This window comes from Heterodontus francisci, chromosome 34, assembly GCF_036365525.1.
Source record: "Heterodontus francisci isolate sHetFra1 chromosome 34, sHetFra1.hap1, whole genome shotgun sequence".
NCBI classification, from domain to species: Eukaryota; Metazoa; Chordata; class Chondrichthyes; order Heterodontiformes; family Heterodontidae; genus Heterodontus; species Heterodontus francisci.
This window is the reverse complement of record NC_090404.1, coordinates 10,347,682-10,372,816: the sequence shown is the minus strand read 5'-3', so window position 1 is coordinate 10,372,816 and position 25,135 is coordinate 10,347,682. Positions and strand designations below refer to the sequence as shown.

Here is a 25,135-nt window from a genome sequence, read left to right as displayed (position 1 = left end):
TGCCACACAACAGACTTGTGAGCTATAATAAAAGCAAAATACTGCAGATGCTGGAAATCTGAAACACAAACAAGAAATGCTGGAAATACTTAGCAGGTCTGGCAGCATCTGTGGAGAGAGAAGCAGAGTTAACATTTCAGGTCAGTGACCCTTCATCAGACTTGTGAGCAAACTTGTAGCTCATGGAAGAAAAGGGACAGTAGCAGCATGGATACGAAATTGGCTGAGTGACAGGAAACAAAAGATAGTGGTTAATGGATGGGCTGGTGGAACATTTGTAGAGGAGTTCCCCAGGGATCAGTGTTGGGACCCTTGCGTTTCCTGATACATATTAATGACCTAGACCTTAGTTTACAGGACACAATTTCAAAGTTTGCAGATGATAAGAAAATTGGAAGCATTGTAAACTGTGAGGAGGATAGTGTAGAACTTCAAAAGGACATAGACAAGTTGGTGGAATGGGCAGACAGGTGGCAGATGAAGTTCAATGCAGAGAAATGTGAGGTGATTCATTTTGGTAGGAAGAACACGAAGAAACAATATAGAATAAAGGGCACAATTCTAAAGGAGGTGCAGGAGCAGAGGGACCTAGGTGTATATGTGCATAAGTCATTGAAGGTGGCAGGACAGGTTGAGAGAGCAGTTAATAAAGCATACCGTATCCTGCGCTTTATTAATAGGGGCATAGAGTACAAGAGCGAGGAAGTTATGTTGAACTTGTATAAGACACTAGTTCGGCCTCAGCTGGAGTATTGTGTCCAATTCTGAGTGTCGCACTTGAGGAAAGACGTGAGGGTATTGGAGGGAGTACGAAGAGACTCACGAGAATGGTTCCAGGGATGAGGAATTTCAGTTATGAAGATAAGATTGGAAAAGTTAGGACTGTTTTCCTTGGAAAAGAGAAGGCCGAAAGGTGATTTGATAGACGTATTCAAAATCATGAGGGGTCCGAACAGAACAGATAGAGAGAAACTGTTCCCACTAGTGAAAAGATCGATAATGAGAGGGCACAGATTTAAAGTATTTGGTAAGGGAAGCAAAAGTGACATGAGGAAAAACTTTTTCACGCAGCGAATGGTTAAGGTCTGGAATGTGTTGCCTGAGAGTGTGGTGGAGACAGGTTCAATTGTAGCATTCAAAAGGGAACTAGACAGTTACATGAAAAGGAAGAATGTGCAGGGTTATGGGGAGAAGGCAGGGGAATGGGACTGAAGGAATTTCTCTTCGAGCGAGCCAATGCAGACACAATGGACCGAATGGCCTCTTTCTGCACTGTAACAATTCTGTGATTCTGTGTTCTTCTCAGGAGGGCGGCACAGTGGCGCAGTGGTTAGCACTGCAGCCTCACAGCTCCAGGGACCCGGGTTCGATTCTGGGTACTGCCTGTGTGGAGTTTGCAAGTTCTCTCTGTGTCTGCGTGGGTTTTCCCCAGGTGCTCTGGTTTCCTCCCACAGCCAAAGACTTGCAGGTGATAGGTAAATTGGCCATTGTAAATTGCCCCTAGTGTAGGTAGGTGATAGGGAATAAGGGATTACTGTAGGGTTAGCATAAATGGGTGGTTGTTGGTCGGCACAGACTTGGTGGGCCGAAGGGCCTGTTTCAGTGCTGTATCTCTAAATAAAAAAATAAATAAATAAAAAGTTGTGTCCATTTTTCTGTGGGGCAGTGTCGCTTCATTTCGCCTGACTGAATGGCACTGCTGCAGTTTTGCCCCGAACAAAGGTGGCAACGATGGGGCAGGGTTATCAAAACCCAAAACAAAAAACAAAGTGACTCCTGGCAACGCAGCGGCGCACTGGTGTTGTCAGAGCACTTTTTGAGTACAGGAGCAACGATGTCTTACTGCAGCTATACAGGGCCTTGGTGAGACCACATCTGGAGTATTGTGTGCTGTTTTGGTCTCCTTATCTGACGTTCATGCAATGGAAGGAGTGCAAAGAAGATTTACTGAGTTGATTCCTGGGATGGCAGGATTGGCGTATGAGGAGAGATTGGGTCGACTAGGCCTATATTCACGAGAGTTTAGAAGAATGAAAGGGGATCTCACAGAAACCATTTTAACAGGGCTAGACAGGCTAGATGCAGGGAGGATGTTCCCGATGGCTGGGGAGTCCAGAAGCAGCAGTCAGTCTCAGGATACGGGGTATGTCGTTAGATACGAGATGAGAAGAAATTTCTTCACTCAGAGGATGGTGAACCTGTGCAATTCTCTACCGCAGAAGGCAGTGGAGGCCAAGTCATTAAATATATTCAAGAAGGAGATAGATATATTTCTTAATGCTAACGGGATCAAGAGATATGGGGAGAAAGCGTGAACAGGGTACTGAATTAGATGAGCAGCCATGATTTTTTTGAATGGCGGAACAGGCCCCGAAGGGTCGAATGGCCTACTCCTGCTCCAATTTTCTATGTTTTTCCGAACTGCGCACATGCGCGAACGGTCTACTGCGCTGAGATGCTGAGCATGCCCAGCCTACGTCTTGCCTTGCCAGCAAAACGCTAACTGGCGCATGTGCAGAAAAACACTCCCCACCCCCCCACCACCCCCGGTCACCTACATCAGGCCGCTCGCTACTCGCTCCCTCCCCCCTCCCCACCCTCCGTCCGCTCGCTCCTCCCACCCCCTCGCTCCCACTCTCCTGCCCCTCGTTTCCCCAACCCCCCCCCCCCAAATCCCTCCAAGACACTAGCAGTCGGTCGCAGGCCACTTCCCTCCTCTTAGCCACTCGCTCCTCCGGGTGACTGGGCGATGATAAACAGACTGCGACAGGAAGGGACAGAGCAAACAAATCTAAGAGTAAGTCAACAGATAATGCTAGATGCCACTTAACACTAACCACACTGTAGGACGGGTATAAAGGAAGAAATAATGGCAGCTTGTCAGAAAGGTACAGCGATAATTATGAGGGATTTTAACCTACATATAGACTGGAAAAGTCAGATGGGCAGAGGTACCCCAGATGAAGAGTACATAGAATGTTTTCGGGATAATTTCTTGGAACAATATGGTCTGGAGCCAACCTGACAGCAGGCTATACTAGACCTGGTATTGTGCAATGAGATATGATTAATTAATGATCTCATAGTTAAGGCACCCCTAGGTATCCGTGATCATAATATGATTTAATTTTACTATCAGTTTGAAGGAGAGAAAAGTGAGTCCAAGACTAATAACCTATCAAGGCTCCTTAGACAGCACCTTCCAAATCCGTGATCTCTGCCATCTAGAAGGACAAGGGCAGCAAATGCATGGGAACACCACCACCTGCAAGTTCCCCTCCAAACCACACACCATCCTGATTTGGAACTTTATCACCGCTCCTTCACTGTCGTTGGGTCAAAATCCTGGAACTCCCTTCCGAACAGCACTATGGGTGTACCTACCCCACATGGACTGCAATGGTTCAAGAAGGCAGCTCACCACCACCTTCCCAAGGGAAATTTGAGATGGGTAATAAATGCTGGCCTAGCCAGGGACGCCCACACCCCATGAATAAAAACAAAATTATCACATTTCTGTTTGTGGGAACTTGAAATTGTTGCCATATTTCTGACATTTCAACAGTAACTACACTTGGCTGTAAAGCACTTTCGGATATCCTGTGTTTCTGAAAAGCGCTACAGAAATGCAAGGTTTTTGAATTTCTCCTTCATTTACAGACACTTCCTGAGAGTTTCCAGCATTTCGTGTTACTCCCAGAGTTTGTCGCTTATCTGTGCTTACCGGCCCGGGTGAACCCGGGAGCCACCTCCCCCTGGGTTTATTAACCCGCTCCCTCCACACCTCTTACCTGCCAACTCATAATGCCTGCGTGATTGACATGAGCTCCAGACCAATAGAAAGGGCTGGACGGGACTGGAGGACCGAGGTGGTGGTTGGTCCTCCAACCAGTGTTTGTAATGGGCGGGGCTGAGCCCAGATGTCCCTCATTGGCTGAAACTCTGCATCATTTTGAAACCTAATTTATCTCAAACTCCAGGAGTAAACTAGTCCTTTTTGTTGTGGCTTTAAACAGATGAAACCCTGTGGGTGTGGTGCAAACATTTCAACATTTGTTAGTGAAATGGATTCATTCAAGACAGACAGCAGGGATTATTTAAGTGAATAACACAGTTTAGTGAGAAAGGAAATGCAGTGGATGTTGTGTAGATGGATTGTCAAAAGGTGTTTGATAAGATGCTGGACAGGCAGCTTGTTGATAAAATTTAAACTCATGGTATTAAAGGGGAGTGGGACAGCGTGGATGGGAAGTTGGGTAAAGGGCAGAAAAGAGACAGTAGTGGTTAATGAATGTTCTTCAGACTGTCCCCAGGGTCAGTTTTGGGACCAATATAGAGAAATGATCTGGGCTTGTGCACATGGGGCATATGATCAAAATCTCCAGACAACTTTAAAATAGGGAACGTGGGGAACGGTGAAGAGGAATGTAAGTGACAGGTTAATAAATGGGGCAGGTAGATATCAGATTAAATTTAACACAGAGAAATATGAAGTGATACATTTTGAGAGTTATTAAAGATGAAATGAACACTAAATGGTAAAGGTTTAAAAGTAGTAGAGGAGCAGACCAGTAAAGAGCTGGAAGATTCTAGCTAAAACCTTATCTTATTAATTAGCAGACTGAGAGTCCAGTGTGAGCATCTTTAATACAGTATAAGAAATATAAGCTGAACAGATTCTCTGTCCTCTACTATATCTTATATTGATCCATCAATCAGAGTAAACATGAAAGTCCCACGTGTCCACAGTCACTTACATGAGGTCAGCCCACTGGATGGAACCTCGGGTTCCATGAGCTTGATTTCCAGTGTCTCCAGTCCCTTACAGCAGTATCCCCTCACTTGTATATCCTGTCGTGATCCAGTTGTGGATCCTGACTCTTGTTTGTCTTCTCTGCTGGCTTTTGGCAGGAAGTGAGGAAAAGACAGCTGGAATTTCTCTAATCTATGATTTACAAGGACACATTCCCTGGTTCCCAGCAACTTCAGTAACTTTATTATCCCTAAACTACCCTGCCTACTGTTAATTTTGTTATTTCTTACAGTTTCACAACTATAGATATAAACATCACACATTATATATTGCTCAATCTGGTTTAGGTTTATATTGTGGTTAGTAACAAACAAACCCAGTCCTTTCTCCTGATCTGATTACACTTTCCAATGAGTCGATTCTGTGGAATGGAATGTCTTATCAGTGTTGCCATGGTGACCTGGCTGCAGTGAGGCAGCTGTTTGAGTTTCTAACTCAGACTAAACTTCTCTATCCCAGAATACACATTATATCAGACATTTGATATCAATGTATTTTAGACACGTTACGTTCATATTTTCGAAACCTACAAGGGGTTCAGATACACAAACCTTTAAAACCGGATGGACAACTTGGTAAAGTGGTTAAAAAGCACAACGGGATCCTAGGCTTTATAATTAGGGGTGTAGAGTACAAAAGGACAGAGGTCACGTAAACCTATACAAATCATTGGTTAGGCGGCAGTTGGAATATTGGGTGAAGTTTTGGGATCTTACACCAGGAAGGACGTCAAGACCATGGAGAGGGTGCAGAAGAGATTCACTGAGATGATACCAGGGAAGAGAGGCTTTAGTTATCAGGAGAGATTGGAGAAATTAGGGCTCTTTTCATTAGAACAAAGGGTCATTGGAGATCTGAGGGAGAGGTCCAAAACTTCATCAGGTAAATGAGGAAAATGTATTCCCAGTAGTCGGTGAGTCAGTAACTAGAGGACCTCAATTTCAAATCATCACCAAAAGGTGCAGACACAGGGATGAAATATCGAGCAGACTGTACAAAAATGTTCCAGACACTCACTGTCCCTCCAGATCTGTGACCGAGGAGAAACTGATGGGTTTATCTCATCTTTAGTTTATAGTGATGGATGTCAGCGTCAGGGAAATAGAAATGGGAAATTCTGAGTACCTGGTGTCTGCTCGAAGCATTCTCCAGTCAGATACACATTGGGCTGTATACAGAGTAAAGCTCCCTCTACACTGTCGCATCAAACACTCCCACGGCAAGTACACCACAGGTTAGATACAAACGTGGGACTAGAAGGTTCTTATTTTGGCTTTGAGACCTATGCCAGCTGTTGGTAAATCAGATAATGCTCCCTGTTTTATATTGGGGCCTGGGACTGCAATTTGTTTATGTGAAGCCCATGTTGCCCCACCGTTTATTAACCCACTCCCTCCAGCCTCCTCTATCCTGTTCCATTTCTCGCACGTTTGCTCTCACCCTTTCCCCATCTCCCAGAAGCACTATAGGGTTCCCCTTGTCCTCACCTTCCACCCTACCAGCATCCACATTCAACACATCATCCTCCATAATTTCCCTCAACTCCAGCGTGATGCCACCATTAGACACATTCCCCCTCCCCTTTCAGCATTCTGGTGAGACCCGTTCCCTCCACAATACCCTGGTCCAAACCTCTATCATGTCCAGCACAAAGGGTAGAGACAAGGCAAGAGAGAAAGGCATGAATATGGGAAAAGATAAACAGACTGCAACAGGAAGGGACAGTAAGTACAAATTGAACAGTAAATCACTAGATAAAGGCTAGAGGTTACGAAAGTAATAAAAAGGACAAAACTAAAAGCTCTGTATCTGAATGCACGTTGAATTCGAAACAAAACAGATGAACTGAAAGCGCAAATGGAAATAAATAAGTTCGATCTGATAGCCATTACAGAGACAGGACTGCAGAAAACATCCTGCAGTTCCTTCTTTATCTGGAGATCAAATGTCTGTTGAAAATTGTACAGCAGTTAACAAGCTCCTGTGAACTCCTCCACCTGCCATTTTAATGCAGGTTTTGACCAAGTCATTTCAAATGAGTTTATTTTAAATGAGTTAATGACTGCCTGAAAACGGTAGACTCAGGACGGTCGCACAAACATGTTAAATCTTCATAGAATCAGAACCACGGTCATTTTCAGACTGGAAACTTGGCATTTTACTTTCAATCAGGAACAGATCACAGTTTTACACCAATCTCTGGTTTGACAGCACGTTTCCAGCATTCACCTGTTGTTCTTCCTGACTCTAAACACAGTTGTAAAGGAGCCTTCTGTTCCGTGCCCAGGAGCTCTGAACCATGAATGAGCGCGGCTGGGACACATTTCTTCCACACCCCAGGATTAACCAGTATCGGGACTTTGCTGTCAGTGAAGAGAGTCCAGAAAGACCAAAGTGCCATTTGTTCCTCTCAGTGTGACCCTGAAGGACTGTGTCCAGGCTGAAGTTCTGTTCCTGCCGTACGATCCTCCCCCAAAATTGTTCTTTGAGCTCCAGCTGGATGATGCAAGACACTCAGGTGGGAAAGACAAAAATCAACAACACTGTGTTTAAAACAAAGCTGATTTATTTCAAATCTATCCAAAATATTAAACTTCAGCCCAGGTAGAGAGGTAATTAACATCAGGGGAAACAAACCCCAACTGTCAGAACAGGAACATAGAAAACTAGCAGCACAGGAGGCCATTCGGCCCATCATTTCTGTGTTGGCCAAAAAAGAACTTTCCAGCTCTTGCTCCTTGGCCCTGTAGGTTTTATTCATTCGTGGCATATGGGTGTCACTGGCTATTTATTGCCCATCCCTAATTGCCCTTGAGAAGGTGGTGGTGAGACGCTTTCTTGAACCGCTGCAGTCCTTGGGGTGTAGGTACACCCACAGTGCTGTTACGAAGAGTGTTCCAGGATTTTGACCCAGCGACAGTGAAAGAACAGTGATATAGTTCCAAGTCAGGAGCTGTGTGGCTTGGAGGGGAACTTGCAGGTGGTGGTGTTCCCATGCATCAGCTGCCCTTGTCCTTCTAGATGGTAGAGGTCGTGGGTTTCGAAGGTGCTCTCGAAGGAGCCTTGGTGAGTTGCTGCAGTGCATCTTGTAGATGGTACATAGTGCTTGCTGCCACTGTGCATCGGTGCTGGAGGGAGTGAATGTTGAAAGTAGTGGTGAGGGTGCGAATCAAGCGGCCTGCTTTGTCCTGTGGGGAGGCAGTGGCGTGGTGGTAATATCACCGCACTAGTAATAGAGAGGACCAGGCTATTGGTCTGGGGACTGCATCCCACCACGGCAGATGGTGAAATTTGAATTCAATTCATAAATATGCAATTAAAAAGCTAGTCTAATGAAACTATCATCGATTGTTATTAAAAACCTATCTGGTTCACTAATGTCTTTTAGGTAAGGAAATCTGCTGCCCGTACCTGGTCTGGCCTACATGTGACTCCAGACCCACAGCAATGTGGTTGGCTCTTAAATGCCCTCTGAAATGGCCTAGCAAGCCACTCAGTTCAAGGGCAATTAGGGACGGGCAATAATGCTGGCCTAGCCAGCAACGCCCACAACCCATGAACAAATAATAAAAAAAGGATGGTATTGAGCTCGAGTGTTATTAGAGCTACACCCATCCAGCCAAGTGGAGAGTATTCCATCACACTCCTGACCTGTGCCTTGTAGATGGTGGACAGGCTTTGGGGAGTCAGGACATACCTGGGCAATTTTCCACATTGCCAGTGTTGTAGCTGTACTGGAACAACTTGGCTAGGGGTGCGGTAAGTTCTGGAGCACAAGTTTTCTTCATTATCAATCATATGACCCACTGCTGTTACCACCTGCAAACATCTTAATCAGAGCCCCTACATTTAAGTCTAAATCATTGATATATAACCAAAAAAGTAAGTGATCTGGTGCTGAACCCTGTGGAAACCCAACTGGAAAAAGGCTTCCGGTCAGAATTCAATTCTAGCTGTGAATAATAGCAGCAGAATCCAAACCATGCAGTCACTTGTGAACTTGCTGGCGTCTCAGCAGAATGGATGATCGATTAAATTCCTCTCCACAAATCGAGCAAGTGAACGGCTTGTCCCCAGTGTGAATGTGCTGATGAAGAATCAGCAGGAGGGATGAATTACTGAATCCCTTCTCACACACAGAGCAGGTGAACGTTCTCTCCCGAGTGAGAATTCGCTGGTGTGTCAGATGAAATGACTGAATGAATTCCTTCTTAGAAATGGAGCATGTGAATGGCTTCTCCCCTGTGTGAATTCGCTGGTATCTCAAAAGGTTCAGTGAGTCCCTTCTCACACTCAAAGCAGGTGAACAGTCTCTCCCCGGTGTGAACTTGCTGGTGTGTCAGCAGGTTGGACGCTTGATTAAATCCCTTTCCACAAATGGAAGAGGTGAATGGTCTGTCTCCAGTGTGACTGCGTCAATGAGTTTCCAGCAGTGATGGGCAACAGAATCCCTCCCACAGTCCCCACTTTTCCACGGTTTATCCGTGTTGCGAGCAACCTTGTGTCTCTCCAGGTTAGATATCAGCTGAAGCCTCGTCCACACACGGTTCTCCCCGCTGTGAATGGTGTGATGTTTTCACAGGCTGTGTAAATAGTTAAAACTCTTTCCAGTCACTACATTGGAACACTCTCACTCAGGGGTGTGCATCACGGTGCTTTTCCAGTCACACTGACGTTCAAAATCTTTTCCCACAGACAGAACAGACAAACATTTCTCCTTCCACATTCAAAGGCCGATGATATTCAGATCCTGACGTGACCTTTGGTTTGAGTTTGAGTCTGCAAATCCTCCCCTTCTAATCGCCTGTAAAAGGAGTTTACAAAAGTCATCACTGTCAGTATAGGATAGAAATTCAGAACAGACAAATCTAGTTTCTGTGGAACATTTTTTCCTCTCTTGTTCCCCCAAACCTGTAAATCCTCGTCCCGCACAGTCTCCCTCCTCCCTGTGCTGAAATCCAAACCCATCGCACTATACCAGGGAGGCGGTGGCATAGTGGTATTGTCACTGGACTAGTAACCACAGTACTGCTCTGGATTTGAATCCCACCACAGCAAAAGGAGGAATTTGAATTCAATAAATAAATCTGGAATTAAAAAGTTAGTCTAATGATAGCCATGAAACTATTGTCATAAAACCCATCAGGATCACTAATTCCCTTCAGTGGAGTCATTCTCACTGAATCATACCCACTTCTGCCCTTATGATGGAGAGAAGGTTATTGATGAAGCAGCTGACGAAGATTAGGCCTAGGACGCTACCCTGTCGAACTCCTGCAGTGATCTCCTGGAGCTGAGATAATTGACCTCCAACAACCACAACCATCTTGTGGTACGATTCCAACCAGCAGAGAGTTTTCCCAGGTTCCCATTAACTCCAGTTTTGCTCGGGCTCCTTGATACCATATTCGGTCAAATGCTGCCTTGATGTCAAGGGCAGTCACTCGCACCTCACCTCCAGTTCAGCTCTTTTGTCCATGTTTGAACTAAAACTGTCGTAAGGTCACGAGCTAAGTGGCCCTGGCGGATCTCAAGCTGTCAGTGAGCATGTTATTGTTGAACGATTGCTGCTTGATAGCACTGTCGACGACACCTTCCATCACTTTACTGATGATCAAGAGTAGACTGGGGCGGTAATTGGCCGGATTGGGCTTGTCCTGCCTTTTGCATACAGGACATACCTAGGCAATTTTCCACATTGCCAGGAAGATGCCAATTTTGTAGCTGTACTGGAACAGCTTGGCTAGGGGCGCGGCAAGTTCTGGAGCACAGGTCTTCAGTACTATTGCCCGAATGTTGTCAAGACCATAGCTTTTGCAGTATTCAGTGCCTTCAGTCGTTTCTTGATATCACGTGGAGTGAATCAAATTGGCTGAAGACTGGCATCTGTGATGCTGGGGACTTCACGAGGAGGCCGAGATGGGTCATCCATTCGGCACTCCTGGCTGAAGATTGTTGCAAATGCTTCAGCCTTATCTTTTGCACTGATGTGCAGTTAATTGTCCACCACTATTCACGATTGGATGTGGTAGGACTGCAGAGCTTAGATCTGATCCATTGGTTGTGGGATTGCTTAGCTCTGTCTTTTGCCTGCTCGGATCACTGCTTGTTCTGTAAAAGATCAGAAAAGTACCTCCTCCCTCACTATACCAAATTCCCACACTTAGCATTTTCCTGAGTTCAGCTCTCTGTCTCGCAGGACTCAGTCGAGCAGATCTTTGTGCTGCTTATTTTGAGTATTAGCAAAACCTCCTGTATTTATACTAGCTAGAATTCCAGAGACCCGAGACAGGCCGTGCTGACTAGGGAACCAGTTCTGACTAGCTACGTAAGTAACTAACTGTGCAGCTGACACCAGCAGGCAGCTATTTTACCATTGAATAAGACTGAAAGGAACTACAATTTAATGTTAAAATCAAGTTAAATGCAAAATGGAAACTTGACTAGATTTTAGAAAGAGATCAACCATTGAAATTTCCACTTACCAAATTCTCAAATTAAACACTCTGTCACACAGCACTCAGTCGTAGATATGCTGCATTAATCCAGAGCCTGTGAGTTCGAATCCTGCCATAGCAGTCTGAGAATTGAAAGTCAAAATCTAGAAATAAAAAAGCTGGTTGTCAGTAGAAGTGACCATGAAGCTGCTGGATTGCCTAAGAGCGTTCATTTATACAGCGCCTTTCCCGATGGGACATAGATAGGGTAGTTAGGAAGAAACATTTTCCCTTAGCGGAGGTGTCAATAAGTATGGCGCATAGATTTAAGGTAAGGGGAACGAGGATTAAAGGGGATATGCAAAAAAAAAAATTCACCCAGTGGGTGGTTGGAATCTGGAACGCATTGCCTGAAGAGGTGGTAGAGGCAGGAACCCTCACAACATTTAAGAAGTATTTAGCACTTGAAACGCCACAGCATACAAGGCTATGGGCCAAGTGCAGTAAAATGGGACTAGAATAGTTCGGTGCTTGATGGCTGGCTCAGACACAATGGGCTGAAGGGCCTGTTTCTGTGCTGTATAACTCTATGACCCTAGGGCGTTCCAAAATACTTTACAGCCAATTAAGCACCTTTATAATTTGTACTAAATCTAATAATGTAGGATAACAAGGTCCCACCAGCACCTTCTCAAGGGGTGACTAGGGACAGGGTAATGTGAGAAACGTAGCCCACTTGATAATAATTTACACCAAGTCAAACTCTGAAGAAGTAAGTTTATTTAACGTTCTTGCAAGATCGGGTGTCCTACAAGCAGGCACACCGATCAACATATTCAGTTCATGTTTATACAATACAAATCCATTTGTCCACGCCTTTATTTTACATTATTGGTTATAACGTATTATGACACTAACCTATCCTATGGTTGCTACAGTCTCCTCCTCTGTTTACTTCTCCCCCTACTCTAACTTTCTAGCCCCTAACTCTTGTTTTTGTTTTACCTTATTTGGCTCTCCATTATGTGTTTTAACTTGCAGCTGTCAACCTTTATCTTAGTGGGGCAGTTTCTTATTCACTACATCCTTTGTTCTAACTCTTGCTGTTTCTCTGTTATCTGCCTAAGCACAATTTTTAAGTGATGTACTGTCCCAAGGTCTGTACTTACATACCCTTATCAATTCTCTTTGTCAGTGATGTACTGTCCCAAGGTCTGTACTTACATACCTTATCAGTTCTCTTTGTCAGTGATGTACTGTCTTAAGGTCTCCACTTACAGACCCTTATCAGTTCTCTTTTTCAGTGATTTCATTATGTTGTGCACAAATGACTTCTTGGTAACTTTCCACAAGCTGTAGAAACAACATTTCAGTATTTCTTATTCTCACAGGTAATAAATACCAGCTTTACCAGCGATGCCCACATCCCAAGAATGAATTAGTAAAAACTTGCAGCCAGTCCTTTCCTCAAAGGGACTGGTGGAAAATCTGAAACCCACCCACTGGAGACACCAAAACCCATCCAAGCTCAGTAATTATCAACCAGGTTTTCTCCCACCCATTGCCTCCCCCTCAAAGGCTGTTACATTAAAGTTCCAGTGTTTTGGGTGGCCCCAGTCAGAGTGGTGTCCTCCCCAGTAGAGAAGCCAGGCCTGCCGGCTGCCACTCGAGCCCCAGGCTCTCCCCGCGGCCTTGCTCCTGGCCGCTCACCTGCTGCTGCTCAGCTCGAGCTGGATGGCCCACCTGTGCCGGCGCGCGCCGTTACCAAGCCCCGCCCCCGCAGCCATGGCAACGCCAGCAACCGTTTCCCGCTCAAACTTCTCGATGCGGAAAGAAATCCTCTAACATTCGCAATTTGCGCACGCGCAGCTGCCCCGGTCGGGGTGAAACGTTAAACCCGCCCCCATCTTTGTTCGGGGCAAATCTGCACGAACGCGATTAAAGCAGGAGAAATGAAGCATCGCAGCCCCACAGAAAGATGGACGCCACTCCCGAGAAGGATATTTCACAATGTTGCTTTTGTTTTGTAAAAAGAAGTATTTATCTTTTGCAAACTGTGGTGAATCTTATTTATAGTTCTTCTTGGTCGAAATATTATGCAGGTATATTTTAATTTTAGTGTTGATTTACTTGTTCCCATTCGTCTCTCTTTCCAAAGATGTCTGAAATCTCTGAACCTGCCTTTGGGGTTTTCAATGAAGGGTTGGTTGACATCCTTCCATCTACAGAAAGATGATGGACTCGCAGCAAACAGTACATTTAAGTGGGGTGTCTTCTCTTGGTTTATCTTTGCTGGTGGCTGTGAAGGCTAATCCTTAAGAGGCAGATTCTGCCACAAGTGCTGCAGGTGAAGCAAAATACTACAGATGCTGGAAATCTAAAATAAAAACAGACAATGCTGCAAATACTCAGCAGGTCAAGCAGCATCTGTGGAGAGAGAAGACCTGAAACGTTAACTCTGCTTCTCTCTCCACACATTCTGTCTGACCTGCTGAGTCATTCCAGCACTTTCTGTTTTTATTTTATATTGACGCTGTGAGTTGTTTTTGAAGTTGTCAAGCTGCTGCAGCATCGTGGTCGTGCACACCAGTCCACAGGATGTGTCGCCATTTCCCTCTTTCGCCAGCTAGTGACTCCCAGGTGCGATAGTCAACATTAGGGCCCTAATGTCACACTTGCAAACATCCTTGAAACAGAGATTTGGGCACCCCACTGGTTGTCTGGCCCTGGCTACCTCACCCGACAGAACGTCCTTGGATATGCAACTGTCGTTCATCCTGCAGACATGCTCGATCCACTATGTTTGATTAGTTTTTAGTTTTAGAGATACAGCACTGAAACAGGCCCTTCGGCCTACCGAGTCTGTGCCGACCATCAACCACCCATTTATACTAATCCTACACTAATTCCATATTCCTACCACACCCCCACCTGTCCCTATATTTCCCTACCACGTACCTATACTAGGGGCAATTGCTAATGGCCAATTTACCTATCAACCTGCAAGTCTTTGGCATGTGGGAGGAAAACGGAGCACCCGGAGGAAACCCACGCAAACACAGGGAGAACTTGCAAACTCCACACAGGCAGTACCCAGAATTGAACCCGGGTCACTGGAGCTGTGAGGCTGCGGTGCTAACCACTGCGCCACTGTGCCAACACACTTGGGAGTTCTACCTTTGAGAGGACTGTCATGTTTGTGATTTTGTCCTGCCAGGATATACCCATTAATGCACTGCAGACAAGAAGATGGAAATTATTGAGATTCTTTTCCCGGTAGCTGTAAGTTGCCCATGTTTCACAGCCATACAGCAGGATGCTGAGAACACAGGCCTTATAAATCATGAGCTTGGTCCTAAGGGTTAGCTTGGTGTTATTCCATGTGCATTTCGCAAAGGTGGTAGCTGCTTTCCCAATGCATGTATCAAACTCTGCATCAAGGGACTGATTGTCTGTCACCATGGACCCAAGCTAGCATAATTTTCTAACCACTTCCAATGGGATGTTATTTAGTGTGATCAGGGGCAGTGATGCAACACCTTGTCCATGACCACAGTTTTCTTGACCCTTATAGTCGAGGAGAACAAGTTATAAGCATGGGAGAGACAGTCCATAATTCTTGGTATCTGAGTTTCCGTGTGAGTGACTAGCACAGCATCATCAGCGTAGAGGAATTCTCTGATCAGGCAGAGACAGAAGAATTTATAATGGGGAATGAGGAAATGATAGAGAAACTAAACAAATCCTTTGTGTCTGTCTTCGAAAAATAGGAGGAGTAGGCCATTCGGCCCTTCGAGCCTGCACCGCCATTCAATATATAGATTCTGGAATGACTCCTGCAGATTAGAAGGTACAAAATGTAACTCCACTGTTTAAAAGAGGAGAGAGAGAGAAAATGGGGAACTACAGACCTGTTAGCCTGACATCAGTAGTAGGGAAAATACTAGAATCTATGATAAAGGATGTGATAACTGAGAAAACATTAGAAAATAATGGTAGAATTGGGCACAGTCAACATAGATTTATGAAAGGGAAATCATGTTTGACAAACGTGTTAGAGTTTTTTTGTGGATGTAACTAGCTGAAGAGATAAGTGAGAACAGTGGATGTTGTGCATTTGGATTTTCAGAAGGCTTTCGATAAGGTCCCACACAGGAGATTAGTAAGCAAAATTTGAGCACATGGGATTAGGGGTCTACTCCAAATGATTTGGGATATTATCAGTAAGTTTCCAGGACAAATCATGTTGAATCATAGAATGGTGACAGCACCGAAGGCGGCCATTTGGCCCATTGAATCTGTGCCGGCTCTCTCTAAGAGCAACTCACATAGTCCCACTCCTATGCCTTTTTCCTATAGCCCTGAAATTTTTTTCTGTTAGTGAAATTGTCCACTTCACTTTTGAAGGCCTCAATTGAATCTGCCCCCAACACACTCTCACGCAGTGCATTTCAGATCCTACTGACTGGCTGTGTAAAAAAGTTTATCCTCACATTGCCGTTGCTTCTTCTGCCAAACACCTTAAATCCGTGTCCTCCAGTTCTCCTGCCTTCCACCAAGAGGAACAGTTTCTCCCTCTCTACTCTGTCCAGACTCTTCATGATTATAAACAAATCTCCTCTCAACTTTCTCTTCTCCAAGGACAACAACCCCAGCTTCTCCACATGAAGTCCCTTATCACTGAAACCATTCTTGCAAACATTCAAAAGCGAGATTCTACAGGCATAGTGTAGGCATGTCCACACAAAATTAAAGGGTGGTATGGCCAAATCTAGAGCCCCCTGGTTATCTAGAAGCTTACAGGGTATGCTGAAACAGAAAAAGAAGGCTTATGACAATGACAAAACTCTTAATGCTTTAGAAAGCCTTGAGGAGTATAGAAAGTGCAGGGGTGAAGTAAAAAAGGAAATTAGAAAAGCAAAGAGAGGACATGAAAAAATATTGGCAGGTAAAATCAAGGAAAACGCAAAGATGTTTTATCAGTACATTAAGGGCAAGAGGATAACTAAAGAAAGGGTAGGACCTATCAGAGATGTACAAGGGAACTTGCAGGTGGATGCAGATGATGTGGGCAGGGTTCTGAATGAGATTTTTGCCTCTGTCTTCACAAAGGAGAGGGATGATGCAGACATTGTAATAAAAGAGGAGGCGTGTGAAATATTAGATACGATAAGCATAAGGAGAGAGGCAGTATTAGAGGGTCTGACATCCTTGAAAGTAGATAAATCTCCAGGGTCAGATGGCTTGCATCCCAGGTTGTTAAAGGAAGCCAGGGAGGAAATAGCGGATGCGCTGAGGATCATCTTTAAATCCTCACTGGATACGGGCAAGGTGCCAGAGGATTGGAGGGTATGTGAAGGTTATACCATTGTTTAAAAAGGGTGTGAGGGATAGGCCAAATAATTATAGGCCGGTCAGTCAAGCCTCGGTGGTGGGTAAATTATTAGAATCAATTCTGAGGGACAGGATAAACTGCCATTAGAAAGGCACGGACTGATCAGGGATAGTCAGCATGGATTTGTAAAGGGAAAGTCATGTCTTAATAACTTAATTGAATTCTTTGAGAAAGTAGCAAGAAGGATTGATGAGGGTAGTGCAGTCGATGTAGTCTACATAAATTTTAGTAAGGCATTTGACAAGATCCCGCATGGCAGACTGGTCAGTAAAATTAAAGCCCATGGGATACAGAGAAATGTGGCAGGTGGGATCCAAAATTGACTCAGTGAGAGGAAGCAAAGGGTAGTAGCGGACGGATGCTTTTGTGAATGGAAAGCTGTTTTCAGTGGTGTTCCACAGGGCTCAGTGTTGGGTTCCTTGCTGTTTGTGGTATATATTAATGATTTGGACTTAAATGTGGGAGGCATGATGGGGAAATTTGCTGATGACACAAAATTTGGTTGTGTAGTTGATAGTGAAGAGGATAGCTGTAGACTCCAGATGATATCAATGGTTTGGTTGAATGGGCGGAAAAGTAAGGAGTCACTCGTCCTACATGATGAGGTTTTTTATCACAAGGTTGGCTCTAATTTGACTTGGGTCACACCTCTCTGCCTCAGAAAAGAATTAATTTTATTTATACATTAAATTGGGGACAAATTTCCATTTCTCGAGTCCTCGATATGTTACATAATTATTATTGGTGGCTGATGATACACCAGGATGTCCATCACCACCTGAACCTGTGTCTCATCTGTGCCCAGATGAATCCAGACCCACCAAAAGAAAGTTCTTAATGGTGAACGATTACCCGAGGAAACATTGCAGATTGATTAAAGTGGCCCATTACCCACAGTAAAAGGAGGGGTAGAAGCTTTGAAGCTTACCCAGCCTGTAAAAAATGCTGGAGTAACTACAGCTAAAATCTTGAGGGAACATATCTTTACCAGATGGGGTTTTCTGAAAAGAACAGAGAGTGATAATGGTTCTCATTTCACAGCAGAAGTAATACAACAGCTCTGTCGTCTTGTCAGTGTGGAACAACATTTCCACATCCTGACCACCCAGAGTCTAGTGGGATGGTCGAGCTCTTTAATCACTCTATAGAAACAGCACTGGACAAAGCTGTCAGGAAGGTCACTGCCTTGCCTGGTGCCTTAGTGACCATTCGCACTGCTCCTGTTCACTCCCCCGGTCACAGCCCATTGCAGCTCATGACAGGTCGGCAAATGCAGATTGTGCCCCCACCGGGGTCCCACACCCCATTCTTACTCGTCAGACTCACGGCCAGTTTCTCCAGAACCTCCAACAAACCTTAGCATTGTCCCTGCTACACGCAGTGGAGGAGATGGTGCTGCCCATCTCAACACCACCAGGGAAAACTACCCCACTCGTTACATTAACTGCTCAATGGGAGATGAAGTAATGTTACATTTTTTTTTGAAGGGGTAGGGCTGGGAGGTCAATTGGGAAAGTCCATACGATGTTCTGGATAAAATGGGAGAAATAAATCTTAAATTGACTATTGAGAAATGAGGGAAGGAGGCTCAATATCTGTGGTGCCAGGGAGATCAGTGTAAATTGTACAAAATGAAAAGATCAGGTAACTCGATGGAGAATAAAAACTGTGTTTGATTTTATCCAAATGGGACAAGATGTGGATGGCCATAGTGCTCCTGGACCGTGTCCAGGTTGACTATCTGTTCCTACCATATGATCTTCCCCCCCCCCCCACCCCCCCATAGTGCTCCTGGACCGTGTCCAGGTTGACTATCTGTTCCTACCATATGATCTTCCCCCCCCCCCCACACCGCTGATTGTCCTTTCTGAACTCCAGCGCAGGTGCTGCTATACACTGAGGTGGCAAACAAAAAAATCTGCAACATTGTGTTTCAAACAAAGCTGAATTATTTCAGATTTATTCTGAATAATAAACTCTAGCCCAATTTAGGGTGGCACAGTGGCGCAGTGGTTAGCACCGCAGCCTCACAGCTCCAGCGACCCGGGTTCAATTCTGGGTACTGCCTGTGTGGAGTTTGCAAGTTCTCCCTGTGTCTGCGTGGGTTTCCTCCGGGTGCTCTGGTTTCCTCCCACAGCCAAAGACTTGCAGTTGATAGGTAAATTGGCCATTATAAATTGCCCTTAGTATAGGTAGGTGGTAGGGGAATATAGGGACAGGTGAAGATGTGGTAGGAATATGGGATTAGTGTAGGATTAGTATAAATGGGTGGTTGATGGTCGGCACAGACTCGGTGGGCCGAAGGGCCTGTTTCAGTGCTGTATCTCTAAAATCAAAAAAAAAATTATGGATGTTATTAACGTCAACAGAAACAAACGGCAACTGACAGAATGAACATGATTCAGTTCTGGATGTGATTATCGGCAGCAATAACAGCAGAGTCCAATCCCTGCTGTCACATGTGAACTCACTGGTGTGGGATAACTGAGTGAATGCCCTCTGACACACGGAGCAAGTAAATGGCCTCTCCTCAGTGTGAATGGGCTGGTGTGCCAGCAGCTCATTTCTGCTTTGAATGCTCTTCTCGCAGTCAAAAGACTTGAAAGGTAAACTTGATGTGAACAAGCTTCTGTGCGAATTTTCATTAGTTTCATCCCAATAGGATCACGGGGGGGGGGTGGTGTAACATACTTGCGGGAGCAGTCCGCCAAACGCCCTGACGCCGAAAAGGCCCCGGCTGCATTTACCGGCGGTGGCGAGGCCTCGGTGCTGCCCATCCGCCCGCTTGGCGGCAGGGCTTTCATTTACAGATTTAAATCAATTCAAATGAAATGGACATAAACTCGCCTGGAGTTCGGAGTTGAGACACTTGTGGGGACGGGGGGGGGGGGGGGGGGGGGAGTGAAATTATCAGGGGGGGCGCGGGCAACGAGGAACACACTTTTTATTGGCTGTGGGGATGGTGGGAAGGGGTGAAAGGGCAAATGTGAGAAGGTTGAGGGGGGGAAATATGGATCAGGAATAAAATAAGTTTTCTGAAAATAGGGTAACAAAAATCCATTGTGGGGGTGGGGATTTAATTATTTATTAAAAGCAAATGAAAACGAATATCCCTGTAAGAATGTACATTTTTGCTCAGGGCTTGAAGCCCTTTAAAATTGGCGCTGGCGACTGCGCGGTGGTGCCGGACACCTTTGCCTGTGATGGAGCAGCCGCCCCGCCCTCTCCATTTAAATGAGCCCCCGTGCAAAATATCGTGGGAGCTCAGAGGCGGTGCTTCCGTGCGTGAAAGCCACTGACTTCATAGCGCGCCACACACAGGGGCTGGAGAACTGAACCCGGCCAGAGTAGAGGGAGGGAAAAAAACTGGCAGTGGAGGAAAGAGATGGTGCGATGGGTTTGGATTTCAGCACAGGGAGGAGGGAGAGTGTGTGGGACTGGGATTTACAGTTTTGGGGATAACAAGAGAGGAAAAAATGTTCCATAGAAACTAGAATTGTCTGTTCAGAATTTCTATCCTGCACTGACAGTGATGACTTTTGTAAACTCCTTTTACAGGGTATTGGAAGGGGAGGATTTACAGATGGGAAACTCAAAGCAAAGATCACATCAAGATCTGACAGAGCCACTCAATTGACTAGGACCTGAATATCATCAGCTTTTGAATGTGGAAGGAGTAATGTTCATCTGTTCTGTCTGTGGGAAAAGATTTCAAACATCAGTGTGACACACCCGAGTGAGAGTGTTCCAGTGCACTGACTGTGGAAAGAGCTTTAACCAGTTACAGAAGCTGAAAAAACGTTGCACCATTCACAGTGGGGAGCAACCGTACCCGTGTTCAATGTGGATAAGGCTTCAACAGATCATCAAACCTGGAGAGATACAAGGACAGCCACGCCATGGAGAAACCGTGGAAATGTGGGAACTGTAGGAAGAGATTCATCCAACCTGCTGACACACCAGCGAATTCACACTGTAGAGGCCATTCACCTGCTCTGTGTATGGGAAGGGATTCACTCGGTCATGTGATCTTCTGACACACCAACTTGTTCATTCTGATAACAAACCTTTTACATTTTCTGACTGTAAGAGATTTAAAAGAAAAAAAGGATCTTCTGAGAAACCAGCGAGTGCAAACTGGGGAGAGGCCGTTCACCTGCTGTGTCTGTGGCAAAGGATTCACTCAGTTATCTGCTCTGCTGAGACACCAAATGGTTCACAGTGATAAGAGACCGTTTAAATGCTCTGACTGTGAGAAAAGCTTTCAAACCAAAAGTGATCTTCTGACACACCAGGGCACTCACACTGGGGAGACGCCGTTCACCTGCTCCGTGTGTGGAAGAGATTCACGCAGTCAAAGCAGCTTTTGTCACACCAGCAAGTTTACTCTAATAAGAGGTCTTTTAAATGCTCTGACTGAGAAGAGTTTAAAAGCAGAAACCACCTGCTGAGACACCAGCAAGTTCACGCTGGGGAGAGGCTGTTCACCTGCTCCGTGTGTGGGAAGGGATTCACTCTGTCATCCAAACTGTTCAGACACTAGCGAGTTCCCAAGTGACTGCATGGGTTGGATTCTGCTGTTATTGCTGCTGTTAATCACATCCAGGACTGAACAGTGTTGATTCTGATAGTTGGTGTTTGTTTCTGCTGATGTTAATGATCCCTATAACTGGACTGGAGTTTAATATTCTGGATATATTTTGCCTAAATCAGCTTTCTTTCCAACACATTATGTCAACTATTTGATGTCCCCGAGATAAGAATCACAGAATGGTTACAGCGCAGGAGACTATTCGGCCCATCTTGTCCATGCCAGTTCTATGCAAGATCAACTTGCCTAGTCCCACTCCCCCACCTTTTCCCCATAGCCCTGCACATTTTTTTCTCTTTAGATAATTGTCCAATTCTCTTTTGAAGGCCTCGATTCAGTCAGCTTCCACCACACTCTCAGGCAGCACATTCCACTCGCTGTGTAAAATAGTGTTTTCTCATGTCGTTGTTGCTTCTTTTACCAATCACCTTAATTCGTTGTCCTCTGGTTCTTGATCCTTCTGCCAATGGGAACAGTTTTTCCCGATCTACTCTGTCCTGACCTCTCGTGATTTTGAACAACTCTATCAAATCTCCTCTTAACGGTCTCTTCTTTAAGGACAGCAGCCCCAGCTTCTCCAATCTATCCACGTAACTGAAGTTTCTCATCCCTGGAACCATTCTCGTGAATCTTTTCTTCATCCCCTCGAATGTCTTCACATCTTTCCTAATGTTTGGTGCGCAGAATTGGACCAGTATTCCAGTTGAGGCTTAAACAGTGTTGTATAAAGGTTCATCATCACTTCCTTGCTTTTTCTACTCCATGCCCCGATTTATAAAGCTCAGGATCTTGTATGCTTTGTACACCACTTTCTCAACCTGCCCAGCAACCTTTGTGCACATATAGCCCCAGATCCATCTACTCCTGCACCCCTTTTAGAATTGTACCCCTTTTGGTATATTACCTCTCCTCATTCTCCGCCCGCCCCCCACCCCCAAAACTGTATCACTTAGTACTTCTCTGCATTAACTTTCATTTGCCACGTGTCCACTAATTCCACCAGCCTCTTATATCCTCCTCACAGTTCACGATACTTCGAAGTTTTGTGTCATGCACACATTTGAAATTGTGCCGTGTACATTCAAGTCTAGGTCAATAATATATAGCAAGAAAAGCAGTCGGCCTAATACCAACCCCTGGGGAACCCAACTACATACCTTCTTCCATTCCGTAAAACAACCGTTTACCAGTAATTTCAGCCAACTTAGTATCCCTGCTGCTACTGTCCCTTTTATTCCATGCACTTTAACTTTGCTGACAAGCCTGTTATGTGGTACTTTATCAAATGCCTTTTGGAAGTCCATGTACACCACATTAACAGCATTACCCTCATCAACGCTCTCTGTTAACTCATCAAAAACTCAAGCAAATTAGTTAAAACACGATTTGCCCTTCAATCCGTGCTGGCTTTCCTTAGTTAATCACATTTGTCCATGTGCTGTTAATTTTATGCTGAACTATTGCTTCTAAATGCTTTCTCATCACAGAGTTAAACTGACAGGCCTGTAGTTGCTGGGCTTTTCCTTACACCCTTTTTTGAACAAGGCTGTATCATTTGCAATTCTCCAGTCCTCTGGCACCATCCATGTATCTAAGGAGGATTGGAAGATTATGACCAGTGCCTCTGCAATTTCGAGCCTTACTTCCCTCCATATCCTTGGATGCATCTCATCCAGTACTGTTGACTTATCAACTTTAAATATAACCAGCCTTTCTAAAACCTTGTCTTTATCAATTTTTAACCCATCTAGTGTCTCAACTACTTCTTCTTTCACTAAGACTTGGGCAACATTTTCTTTCTTGGTAAAGTCAGATAGAAAGACCTCATTTTGTACCTCAGCTATGCCCTCCACCTCCATGCATAAATCTCCTCTTTGGTCCCTAATCAGCCCCACTCCTATTACCACCCTTTTACTATTTATATGCCTATAGAAGACTTTTGTGTTCCCTTTTATCTTAGCTACCAGTCTCTTCTCATACTCTCTCTTTGCTGCTCTTGTTTCTTTTTTCATTTCCCTTCTGAACTTTCTAAATTCAGCCTGCTCTCAATTATATTATCCAACTGACATCTGTGATATGCACCATTTTTCTGCTTCATCTTACTCTCTATCTCTTTTGCCATCCAGGGAGCTCTGGATTTGTTTGTCCTACCTTTCCCACTTGTGGGAATGTACCTTGACTGAACCCGAACTATCTCTTTAAAAGCAGCCCATTGTTCAGTCACTGTTTTACCTGTTAATCCTTTATTCCACTTTACCTGGACCAGATCCATTCTCATCCCATTGAAGTTCATTATTTTTATTCTGGATTGCTCCTTGTCCTTTTACATAGCTAAGCTAAACCTTATGATACTATGATCACTATCCCCTAAATGTCCACTTCATCCACTTGATCCACCTCATTTCCCCAGAACCAGAGTTGGACTGGAAACATAGTGAGCAGAATATTCTCCTGAACAGACTTCAGAAACTCTTGCCCCTCTCTGCCCTTGACACTATTACTATCCCAGTCTATATTTGGGTAATTAAAGTTCCCCTATTAGAACTACTCCATGATGCTTCCACGTCTTGTAATTTCCTTGCAAATTTGTTCCTCTATATCATTCCCATTAGCTTGTGGGCTATAGAATACACTCAGCAGTGTAATGGTATCTCTTTTTTTTAGCTCTAATAAAATAGATTAAATGGATTAATTGAAATCCTGTTATTGACTGTTCCATTTTTTGGGCATTTTCTCATCTGTTAAAGACTTTTTTGCACATTTCCTGACATCAGGACAAAGCATTTTACAGTTAATGAAGTTCTTTTGAAGTGCAGCCACTGTTGTAATGCAGGAAATGCAGCAGCTAATTTGTGCACAGCAAGCTCCCACAGACAGCACTGTGTTAAGGCCCAGATAATCTGTTTTAGTGATGTTGATTGAGGGATATTTATTTACCAGGACTCTGGGAAGAACTCCTCCTGATCTTTGAAATAGCGTCAATGAATCTTTCATACCCATCAGATGAAAATCTCATCTGAAAGTTGGAACCTCTGACAGTGCAGTGCTCCCTCAGTACTGCATTAGAATATCAGCCGAGGCATAATGCTCAAACCTATAGATGTGGATCTGAAATCACAACGTACTGAATCAGCGATGAGAATGCTACAATGGAGCCATGACCAACACCTCATCATTACTCTAGTTTATGTTGGTCATTCTCAGGGACAAGTCTCAGCTCCCCATACATTCGATAGTGTCTCTGCTAGCCTTGGTATCCAGGGAAGGTATTGGTAACACACCCGGGTACCTGACCTGGGAGTGTTTGATGGAACAGTACAGAGGGAGTTTTACAATGTATATAACTAGTGCTGTGCCTGCTGTGGGAGTGTTTGATGGGACAGTGTAGAGGGAGATTTGCTCTGTATCTAACCTGTGCTGTAACTGACTGGAGAATGCTTCAAGCAGACACTCAGTGCTGAGAATATCCCATTCCCTGGTACTAACAGCCATCACCACAATGAGAATAACATAATAATAACACAATAAAGGTTTGTGTTTCTGAACCCCTTGTAGATTTAAGAGATATTAACATAACAGGTCGCCATGGCAACACTAATCAGACATTCCACAGAATCAATTGATTTGTAACTCTGATCAGATCAGCAGAAAGGACTGGGTCTGTCTGTTATTAAGCACAATATAAACCTAAACCAGAGTAGATTAGATGATAATGTGTGATATTCATACCTATAATTGTGAAACTATAAGAAATAACAGAATTAACAGTAGGCAGGGTAGTTTAGGGATAACGAGAAAATTACTGAAGAAAAGTAACTGCTGGGAACCAGGGAAAGTGTCCTTGTCAACCACAGATTAGAGAAATTCCAGCTGTCTTTTCCTCACTTCTTGCTAAAACG

The 25,135-nt window shown here is 44.6% G+C and overlaps 2 long non-coding RNA genes across 2 annotated transcripts; one reads left to right on the top strand and one right to left on the bottom strand.

The window, feature by feature from the left end:
- Positions 1-7,331: 7,331 nt before the first annotated feature.
- On the bottom strand, positions 7,332-13,134 carry LOC137349039 (uncharacterized). Its single transcript, XR_010969213.1, has 4 exons — positions 12,961-13,134; positions 12,479-12,603; positions 11,299-11,414; positions 7,332-9,617 (listed from the first exon to the last, which is right to left on the bottom strand). It is a non-coding gene; the product is annotated as an uncharacterized lncRNA (long non-coding RNA).
- A 91-nt stretch (positions 13,135-13,225) lies between these two features.
- On the top strand, positions 13,226-23,910 carry LOC137348491 (uncharacterized). Its single transcript, XR_010969116.1, has 3 exons — positions 13,226-13,352; positions 19,015-19,251; positions 20,204-23,910. It is a non-coding gene; the product is annotated as an uncharacterized lncRNA (long non-coding RNA).
- The last annotated feature ends 1,225 nt before the right edge of the window (positions 23,911-25,135 follow it).